An 11,648-nucleotide genomic window follows, 5' to 3' on the forward strand; every position below is an offset into this window, starting at 1 on the left:
ACTTGAGGCTATTCGCGTATTACTTGCTTATGCTAACCATCATGATATCACTCTATATCAAATGGATGTGAAAAGTGCATTCCTCAATGGTAAGCTTGAGGAAGAAATATATGTTGCTCAACCCCCAGGTTTTGAAGATCCAAAGAATCCCGACAAAGTCTTCAGACTCAATAAGTCCCTCTATGGCCTCAAGCAGGCCCCACGGGCGTGGTATGATACCTTGAAGGAATTCCTTATGAATAAAGACTTCAAACCCGGTTCACTCGACCCTACTCTTTTCACTAAATCTTATGATGGTGAATTGTTTGTGTGCCAAATATATGTTTATGATATTATCTTTGGCTGTACTGACCAACGTTACAGTGATGAATTTTGGGTTAGTCCTCATTTTCGATCCTTTTGGTCATTCGATGACAAAGGGGGAGAATTTTGAGTTAGTCTTCAAGCGGGTCTGTCTATATGGGCATTTTTTTGAGTTAGCAGTCATGTTGTGAAGAATAGAACCAAATTGACACTTAACCCATTTATGGTTTCGATCCACCTTCTGGTGAAGTGTAAGTGCATCTAGTGCCCCTTAGTGATTTTGGTGTATTTAAGACTTATAGGTTAAGGGACTAATCTGTTTTTGAGTGTACATAGGTCTATAAGTCTATGAGGAGTTTGATATTTACAGAGAAAGTCGACCCCTAAAAATGAAGTTCTTCGACTGAAGACTTTGGATTTCTGAAGACTTTGTAAGTGAAGAAATTGGTGCAATCCTGAAGACTTGGTATTCATTTGAGGAACATGAAGCGTGAAGACTTTTGTTTTCGTAGTTTCATTTTCTCTTTCTTGAGTCATAGGAAACACTGTACTGTTAAAGGGGGTTGAGGAAATACTAAGGAAAAATTTCAATGTGATGCTCAACTCAAAATCCTACACCTACCAATTCCTTCGAGTGAAGCTATTGGAAATCTCATACAGTTCAGTCACATTCTTAAGTGACAAAGACGAAGTTCTTCTGGTCTCTGAGGAATTTGTTCTGACCGAGGAGTTAGGAATTCGCTAGTGCGGATTGCCTACAAAGTGAGGAACATGATAGCCCTGAGAAATTTGATACTCAAATTTTCGACCATTGCGGTGCTATGTGCCAGCCGTCCCAAAATATCTACCCACCTAACGGTCATATCATTGAAGGAAATTTATGTCTTATCATGTCAGGCTGCTCCCTAGGCTATAAATAGCCGCCCCCTACAACCACTAGCTGGTTGGTTGCTCCAAGAGAAACTGACACTTGTCATTTGAGAGCATCCCATCCTTCGAGACGGTTAGGCGTCAAGGTCTAGAGCATCCAAGAGGAATTGTGGATCTCCGAGTGACCAAGTTTGTGAAGGTTCAAGAGTCACCTGAAGACTTACCACGAGTGATTGGGCGAGGTCTGTGTGACCTTAGCTCAAGGAGAATACAGTGAGGACTGTGTGTCCTCAGGTTTAAATACCTAGCCGCTCCAACCAGACGTACAACTAAGACAGCAGTTGGAACCGGTCTACCAAATCATTGTCTTCACCAAGCTCACTGGTTCTATTTACTCAACTCTTTCATTTCCTCATAACTGTGTTGAGTGCTTGTTCGTATATGTGTTTGGAGACTTTGACTGAAGACTTTCTCAATTTCCTCAATTCAATTTTCTTCAGTCTGTTTGTCTTCATCCCGTGTTATCCTGTGCTTACGCTTTCTGGACTTTGTGCCTGTCTTCATTTTATCATGATGACTATGCTTGTGTTCTGTTATGTTTAGTTTTGAGTACTTATTCCGCTGCTAGTGGTTCTTCGCTAAGGAATTTCCTCACCTGCAAATTCCTCAGTGAAGAATTCATAAAAATCGCCTATTCACCCCCCCTCTAGTCGATATAATGCACTTTCAATTAGTATCAGAGCAAGGTACTCCCTTGTTCTGTGTGATTTTGGTTTAATCGCCTGGAGTTTTAGTTATGTCGACCGCAGGTATGATCAAGGTCTCTGCTGGGTGTCCTACCTTCGATGGGACGGACTACCCCTACAGGAAGAATAAGATACAAATGCATCTTGAGGCAATTGATAACGATCTCTGGTATGTTGTGGAAAATGGTTTTCTCTCACTCACACCTTCTCTGAATGTTGCTGATGTGAAGAGATTCAAGCAACTCGATTCTCAAGCGAAGAATATCATATGTGACCATTTGAGCAAAAGATAGTATGGAAGAGTGAGTGATTTGGAAACTGCTAAGCTTATCTGGGATAGGCTGTCCAAGGTGAATGAAGGAGTCTCAACACAACATGACTCTCGAGTTGATGTTCTTCGCAATCTCTTCAACCGCTTCAAAAGACTCGACAATGAAAATGTTCAACAAACCTTCGATCGTCTCACTGACATCTCAAATGAGCTTCAAGCACTTGGTGCCACTGACATCACCGACCATGAGGTGGTGAAGAAATTGCTGAGATCGCTTGATTCCTCATTTGATAATCTGGCATTGATGATACAAGAACGTGCTGATTACAAGTCACTTGATCCCGCTGATATCGTCGAGAGGCTAAATACTCATGAGTTCCAGCTTGCTGAAAAGAGAGATCTCTATGGTTCGAGCTATGGCAGATCACATGCACTGAAGGCCAAGGCGGTATCTGAGTCTGAAGATGAAGACTCCGGTAGCAGCCTTGGTAATCCTGAAGAACTAAGCCATGAGCTAGCACTGCTCGTGAAGAAATTCCAGAAGTTCTCAAGACGTGGTCGCTTTGGAAGACCCTCAAGGAGCAATGATTCCTCATCCAGTGACTACAAGAAGAGGCTATGTCACAAATGCAAGAAATCTAGACATTACATTCAAGATTGTCCTCAGTGGGAAAAGGAATCAAAGAAGAAGAAATACAAGGATTACAGTTCTGATGATGCGAAGAAAAAGAAGAAATCCTCAAAATATTCATCATCAAAATCCTCAAAGTCTTCATCTCACAAGAAGAGCAGCTCCAAGAAGGCTCGGGCATTCATTGGCAAGGAAATGGACTCTGAGGCTAAATTTGAAGAAAATGAGGAAGAGGAGGCATCTGAGGAGTCCGAATCCGGTGTGGCGAGCCTAGCCCTCGCTACTGCATTCGTCAGCAAGTCTACCTTCAACATTGAATAAAATGACCTCACCAACAAGGCTGATGAAGGCAATGATGACTACGCTCCCACCTATTGCTTCACGGCAAAGGGTGCCAAGGTACTCAAATATACCTCCTCTGAATCAAGTGAGAATGAATCTGATGAAAACCTCAAGCCCAGCTATTCTAAACTTGCTAAGATTGCTGTAAAACAACGAAGGGCTTTTGAAAAGGTTCAAAACATGCTAGACAAAAGTGACGATATGTTGGGTGAAGCAATGGATCACACTAAAGCCTTGACTGAAAATCTTCAGAGACTTCAGACTTGGTTTGACAACCTTCAAGGTCATCATAACACTCTCTTATCTAATCATGAGAAGCTTTCTTATGAATTTATTCAAAAAAAAGCAAGATCTTGAAAAAGCTAAGAGTGAGTTATGAAGATCTTCAGAAAGAGCGTGATTCATTACTTGCTCAACAGATCAGCGCTTCTTAGGAAGAATTTGTACCTCCATGCTTGAAGTGCATTGAACGTGAATCTGCTAATTCTTCACCTGAATGTTCAAATGCTGCTAATATTTCAAATTCTCCACCTACCTCTGCTATCACGAATTCCTCATCTGAGGACACTGCTAGTATCACTAACGATGCAGGGCTAAAGGAATTGTACATGACAGACATGTACAAAAGCCTCAAAGGGCATCAGACTCTTTATGATGTGCTTAAAAAGTAGATCCTCAACAGGAACCCTAGGAAAGAGGGTATTGCCTTTGAGAGGAAACTCAATGCTGATGGTACATATTGGAAGCCTAAGAAGTACCCCAAAACCTTATGGGTTGCTGCAAAGGGACCTCCAGTTGATCCATCTAACTTATCTGGATTTGCATGTGAATCTCCTCGTTCTGATGATGAGTCATTTGACTCCAACTATAAAATGTTTAAAAATCAGAATGGTGAATTATTTGCTAGATATGTTGGCACTAACTGCAGGAACGGTTCCACTATGAAGAAAATCTGGGTTTCCAAAAGGTGCCTTGAAAGTCTTCAGGTGAATGTTCTCAGGACACCACCCGTGAAGAATAGGAACCCCAGATTAAATTCGTCATATGGACCAAATTCCTCAAAAGGATCAAAGTTCTCATATGAATATCATCGTGCTAACAACTCTATTTCGCAGGGAAGAGCTAAGGGCTATGAATATGAGCATTATTCTTCTAATCATTATGTTCATAAGTCCTTGAAGAATTTCTCTACTTATTCATATGCTTATCCTAACCCCTCTTATGTGAAACGAAGTGCACTGGCTTCTATGCCACCTTTCTCATATGGAGCTCGCAGAGTGATGAACTCTTTGCCACCCCTTCAGATGTGGGTGGTGAAGAAAAAGAACTAATCTCTTCTACAGGGCCAGGTCTCCAGATGTACGTAATCGTCTGAAGAATTTACTGGAGACCTGAGTGTGCATGATAGGATGCAGGCTAACCATGAAGAAATGAACTTTCATTTCTCACGTCCTCATACTGCTTTATCTGTTCTATTGCTTGATGAAATTGATCTGATGAATTGATGTCGTATTCTTCACTGATGAAGTATATGAGTTCGTAAGCTGCACTAATTCATCTGCAGGATGATCAACCCAAAGCCATTGAGTGGGTCCTCGATAGTGGATGTACAAATCACATGACTGGTGACAAGAATCTATTAATGGATGCCCCATTATCTCCATCGCGTCTGAAGCATATCATCTTTGCTGACAAAGGCAAAAGTCAGGTATTGGGTCTAGGTAAGGTTGCGATCACAAAGGATCAACACATGGACAAAGTCATGCTTGTCGAGTCCTTGGGATACAACCTCATGTCTGTCTCAATGCTTTGCGATCTTGATATGGTTGTTGTCTTTGGCAAGTACCATTGTGTTGTGGTTATGGAAGCTGACAATTCCAAAGTCTTCGAAGGCTTTAGGAGAGGAGACCTCTATATTGTTGATTTCTCTACAGGACCACAACCAGCCGTGTGCCTACTTGCAAAAGCTTCAGAAGGCTGGCTCTGGCATCGATGACTTGGTCATGCAGGCATGAGGAATTTGCACACGGTTGCGAAGAAGAAGCATGTCGTTGGCATCGAGAATGTCAAATTACTCAAAGATAACTTATGTGGAGCCTGTGAAGCTGGTAAGATGACAAAGGCTAAGCATCTAGCGAAGACTATCATGACCACCACTCGTCCATTTGAATTGCTTCACATGGATCTCTTCGGTCCTAACCATTATTCTGCAGTCTCAAATAAGGCATCTCAATATGACTTTGTTATTGTTGAGGATTACTCTCGATACACATGGGTACACATTGTTACTTACAAACATGAAGTGCAGGAAGTCTTCAAACGATTTTCCTCGAGGGCTTCAACCAACTTTGGTGTGAAGATCAAGCACATCAGAAGTGACAATGGAACTGAGTTCAAGAATTCTGGTCTTGATGACTATCTTGATGAACTTGGTATTACTCATGAGTTATCTGCTCCTTATACTCCTCAGCAGAACGGCGTCGTGGAGCGCAAGAACATGACTCTTGCTAAGATGGCTTGCACTATGCTTGATGAATACAAAACGCCTCGTCGTTTTTGGATTGAGGCAATTGATACTGCGTGCCACAGCATCAACAGAGTATATCTTCATAAATTCTTCAAGAAGACTGCCCATGAACTCCTCACTGGTAAGAAACCCAATGTAAGTTAATTCAAAGTCTTCGGTGCTAAATGTTGGATTAGATATCCTCATCACAACTCAAAATTTGCACCGAAAGCACATGAAAGTCTTATGATTGGTTACAGAAAGGACTCACACACCTACAGAGTCTTCAACAACATTCTTCACAAGGTTGTTGAAACTGTAGATGTGAGGTTTGATGAAACTAATGGCTCGCAAAGAGAGCACCTACCTACTGTGATAGATGAACCAACACCTGAGGAAATTATCAAGTTCAGGGCTACTGAGGATGTCATTCCTACTAAATAATCTGCTGAAGAATTCATTCCAGAACATGAAGAATGTCGAGCTAATGCACCTGAAGAAAATACTGAAGAAAATGGTGCTGAAGAAAATGCTGATCAAATTCATCAATGACAACCAGCTCATCCTCGCATTGCAAAAGAAGTGCAAGTTGAAAAGATAATCAATGACATTAAAGCGCTAGGTCCTCTCACACGCTCAAAAGCTTCACATTTATCTAACTTTTGTGGGCACTATGCCTTTGTCTCTATCACAGAGCCCACTAAGGTAGATGAAGCATTTCTGAAGCCTGAGTGGATTCAGGCTATGCAAGAAGAATTACATCAGTTCAAGCTCAACAACGTCTGGGAACTGGTCAAACGTCTAGATCCTCGCAAGCACAATATCATTGGCACAAAGTGGATCTATCGCAACAAGCAAGACGAAAATGGCCTTGTGGTAAGGAATAAGGCACGGCTTGTAGCCCAAGGCTACACACAGGTTGAAGGAATTGATTTCGATGAAACTTTTGCACCTGTTGCTAGACTTGAGGCTATTCGCATATTACTTGCTTATGCTAACCATCATGATATCACTCTATATCAAATGGATGTGAAAAGTGCATTCCTCAATGGTAAGCTTGAGGAAGAAGTATATGTTGCTCAACCCCCAGGTTTTGAAGATCCAAAGAATCCTGACAAAGTCTTCAGAGTCAATAAGGCCCTCTATGGCCTCAAGCAGGCCCCACGGGCGTGGTATGATACCTTGAAGGAATTCCTTATGAATAAAGACTTCAAACCCGGTTCACTCGACCCTACTCTTTTCACTAAATCTTATGATGGTGAATTGTTTGTGTGCCAAATATATGTTTATGATATTATCTTTGGCTATACTAACCAACGTTATAGTGATGAATTTGCCTATATGATGAGTGAAGAATATCAAGTGTCTATGATGGGAGAGTTGAAATTCTTCTTAGGTCTTCAAATTCGTCAACAACGCAATGGCATATTCATATCTCAGGAGAAATACCTCAAGGATGTACTGAGGAAGTTCGGCATGCAAGATTACAAATGCGTCAAAATTCCTATGCCCACAAATGGCCATCTGTGCACTGATGAAAATGGTACTGACTTCGATCATAAGGTATACTACTCCATGATTGGTTCTTTATTGTACTCATGTGCATCTAGGCCAGATATAATGCTTAGTGTTTGCATGTGTGCCCGATTTCAAGCTACACCGAAGGAATCACACCATAAGGCTGTGAAGCATATTCTTCGAATGTTCTTTGAAAAGGACACTCATCCTAACACTTATGCAAAATTGATGACTTAGATCTGCAACACATGAAGAAACGTTTTTCTTCAATCAATGAAGAATAACACTCTAAGTGTGAAGAAATTAACGAACAATTTGATTCTCAGAACCCTACGACAATTGTACGCGGTGTCTGAAATCATCATTCTTATACGGTGGGTCATGCCACCACCAAAAGTTGAAATTCCTCAGTTGTTCAAATTCTTCAACTTTGCATTGTCTTCACTATTTTCGTCGTTTTTCTTCATTGGCTATATATATATATGAGTTTATGTCCTCTACAACATTCAGTTATAGCTATTTCTTCAAGTTGGTTTTTCTGCTAAGTGAATGTGATCGGACCCTTCTCCCTCTATGCTAAACTCAACCCAATCTATTCACAAATTCTTCATGTGCGTTCTATTTGAAATTCATTCAGAATCTTCACTGTGTCCTTGTCAGCTGAAGAAATTGCGAACGGAACTTTAAAACCTATCTTATCCAATTTTTTGGCTTTGCCGCTCAAACCGTTCCGCATCCCATGATATACTTATATTTCACCCACGATCTAACACGATCTCCACATCTCAGTACGTGGGTGACACATGTTATGCGAATGAGAAGGGTCAGGGGCACGTTCGTCCAAATTCTTCGGGCGAACAGTTTTTCACCATGGCTATAAATACCCCTCTCCCCTTCCTCACTTCCATTACTCCGCTCGACCTCCTTTCCAGCTCGAGCTTCTCAAACCCTAGCGCTGCCGCTACTTCATCGTCGCCGGTGAGGAAGAGCTTGACTGCCTCGACCTCGTCGCCGCCGTACTCGTGCCGGCCGCGGAAATCTTCACTTCTCCGCCGCCGTAGCCGTCTTCCTCCACCGAGTTAGGGCGTGGAAGATCTGCACAGACGAACTTCACTTCTCCACCCCACAGTTCATCGTGTTCTTCATTCAGGGTAATTAAAAGTTACTTTTACTGCCCTCTGTGATTCAAATGATTATCTACAAAATCTTCAAAGGTGTTTTTTCTTCAAATCTTCACACACTAAAACACCTCACATGTCATCTATTCTTGATTCATTTCTCTAAGCTGCAAATTTCTCTTCAAGATTCCTCAATTGTGCGGATTTCTGATCTGTACAACTCTGGAACTAAGACTAATAACGCTCAGTGAAATTCTTCAAGACTCGTCTGGTCAAATTCCTCAAACTTGTTCTTTTTTACAAAACCTTCTGAGAATGCATATGACCTCTCCAAATTCCTCGCAACTATACTCTGTTCACAGGTACTCATGTCCGCTGCTGAATCACTAGGTTCTCATCGACTTAACTCATTTGCAGCGTTCCTCGAAGAAAAGTTGCATACTTCTTCAGAGAATTCAATTGTTCAAATTCCTCAACTGAAGAAAATGGCTGACGGTAAGAAGCCACAGAAAGGAGGAAAGAGGCCTGAAATCAATACTGCCTTTGAAATCCCCGATGACATATACAAAGATTACTGCACTCCTAATGAGGCCAAGTTTGGAAAAAAGGACAAAAATCAGCGCAAGGTGCGCATACAGAGGATAGAGAGGAGATGGGCAAGATAGTGGAGGGAATACTGATATGTTACTCCCAAATACATGAAGAAATTCGCACTCAATCCTCCATGCCCAAGACCTCCATTGGCACCTGGCCAAATAGCTGATCCCACCAGCCTCAAGCGCGGTGAGGATTATCCTGATGAATGGGCCAAGCGCCAGGCCAAGTTGGCTAGACAAGCCAGAGAAGCTGTGAGGAAATTCAACAAAGACTCTGCTGCTGCTGCTGCTGCTGAGGCCTGTGTCAAACCTAAGAAGGCCATGTCAAAGAAGCCTGCGCACAAGCCAAGTGCTTCGCCTTCAGTGCCCTCGGGACCAAGTTCCTCAGCAATGCCCTCACGGCCAGAATCTTCAAAGCCCTCAAGGCCAATTCCTCATGCTGCTCCTACTCCTCCAAAATCCTCAGCTCCTCAAAAGTCCTCAGCAGCTCCTTCAAAGTCCTCAGCTGCTCCGACAAAGTCCTCTGCACCTGTGCATCTTTCCACGTGCCAAAGGACTACATGCATCTCTATTGCCTTAGGAGCTTCAGCTAGTTCCTCAGCTGCACCCAATTCTTCAACGGGACCCTCTCTGCTGAAGACAAAGGCCACTGCTGGACGAGGTCCTCGCCCTAGTCCTCAGAAGAAGCAGGTCGCCTTCCAAGTGCCGTCTGAAGAAGACGAAGCTAATGATGAAGAACTTGCTGAGATCATCAGAGATAGGCAAGTCAGGGCCGCTAGAGCCAAAGGCACAAATGTGCCACTGCTTTTGGATCCAAGGTTGATCCTCGACTATATTGATCTCTGGCACAAGGACCCAAACACTCCTATGCCTGATTTCAAGTTGACTCCTGGCCAAAGTCACGTGCTGCCCATTTCATCCAAGAAGAAAAATGGAAATATGAGAAGGCCAGGCAGATCAAGAAAGTGCAATATAAGAATGAGAAATTTCTGAAGAACAACGTTGTCACCATGACAACTGATGAACTTGTAAAAATCCAGTCTGAAATCAAAACCCTCAGCGATGACTTCAAAGCCTACTATGCTGATTGGCAAGGAGCCAAGGTCAGGTTTGTTAAACTAACTGAGAAGTTCACCTCAAATGTTGCAGCTCCATCGCAACAGGAAATTCCTCAGGCTGAAGCATTGATACGTCTCCAACATATCTATAATTTTTGATTGCTCCATGCTATATTATCTACTGTTTTGGACTATATTGGGCTTTATTTTCCACTTTTATATTATTTTTGGGACTAACCTATTAACCGGAGGCCCAGCCCAGAATTGCTGTTTTTTTGCCTATTTCAGTTTTTCGGAGAAATAGAATATCAAACGGAGTCCAAACGGAATGAAACCTTCGGAAACGTGATTTTCTCATCAGATAAGATCCAGGAGACTTGGACCCTTCGTCAAGAAAGCCACGAGGCGGCCATGAGGGTGGAGGGCGTGCCCCCTAGGGCGCGTCCCTGCCTCGTGGGCCCCTCGAAGCTCCACCGACGTACTTCTTCCTCCCAATATATCCACGTACCCCCAAACGATCGGGGGAGGACCCAAAAAACCTAATTCCACTGCTGCAACTTTCTGTATCCACGAGATCCCATCTTGGGGCCTGTTTCGGAGCTCCGCCGGAGGGGGCATCGATCACGGAGGGCTTCTACATCATCATCCAAGCCCCTCTGATGAAGTGTGAGTAGTTTACTTCAGACCTACGGGTCCATAGTTAGTAGCTAGATGGCTTCTTCTCTCTTTTTGGATCTCAATACAATGTTCTCCCCCTCTCTTGTGGAGATCTATTCGATGTAATCTTCTTTTTGCGGTGTGTTTGTTGAGATCGATGAATTGTGGGTTTATGATCCAGTCTATCTATGAATAATATTTGAATCTTCTCTGAATTCTTTTATGTATGCTTGGTTATCTTTGCAAGTCTCTTCGAATTATCAGTTTGGTTTGGCCTACTAGATTGGTTGTTCTTGCCATGGGAGAAGTGCTTAGCTTTGGGTTCAATCTTGCGATGTCCTTTCCCAGTGATAGAAGGGGCAGCAAGGCACGTATTGTATCGTTGCCATCGAGGATAACAAGATGGGATTTTTATCATATTGCATGAAACTATCCCTCTACATCATGTCATCTTGCTTAAGGTGTTACTCTGTTTTTAACTTAATACTCTAGGTGCATGCTGGATAGCGGTCGATGAGTGGAGTAATAGTAGTAGATGCAGAATCGTTTCGGTCTACTTGTCTCGGACGTGATGCCTATATACATGATCATACCTAGATATTCTCATAACTATGCTCAATTCTGTCAATTGCTCAACAGTAATTTGTTCACCCACCATAGAATACTTATGCTCTTGAGAGAAGCCACTAGTGAAACCTATGGCCCCCGGGTCTCTTTCTCATCATATCAATCTCTATTACTTTATTATTGCTTTGCTTTTACTTTTTACTTTGCATCTCTATACCAAAAATACCAAAATTTTTATTTATCATCTTTATCAGATCTCACTTTTGTAAGTGACCGTGAAGGGATTGACAACCCCTAAGCGCGTTGGTTGCGTTGAGCTATTGTTTTTGTGTAGGTACGAGGGACTCGAGCATAGCCTCCTACTGGATTGATACCTTGGTTCTCAAAAACTGAGGGAAATACTTACGGTACTTTGCTGCATCATCCTCTCCTCTTCGGGGAAATCCAACGCAGTGCTCAAGAGGT

The sequence above is a fragment of the Triticum dicoccoides genome, chromosome 6A, assembly GCF_002162155.2.
Source record: "Triticum dicoccoides isolate Atlit2015 ecotype Zavitan chromosome 6A, WEW_v2.0, whole genome shotgun sequence".
Lineage (NCBI taxonomy): Eukaryota > Viridiplantae > Streptophyta > Magnoliopsida > Poales > Poaceae > Triticum > Triticum dicoccoides.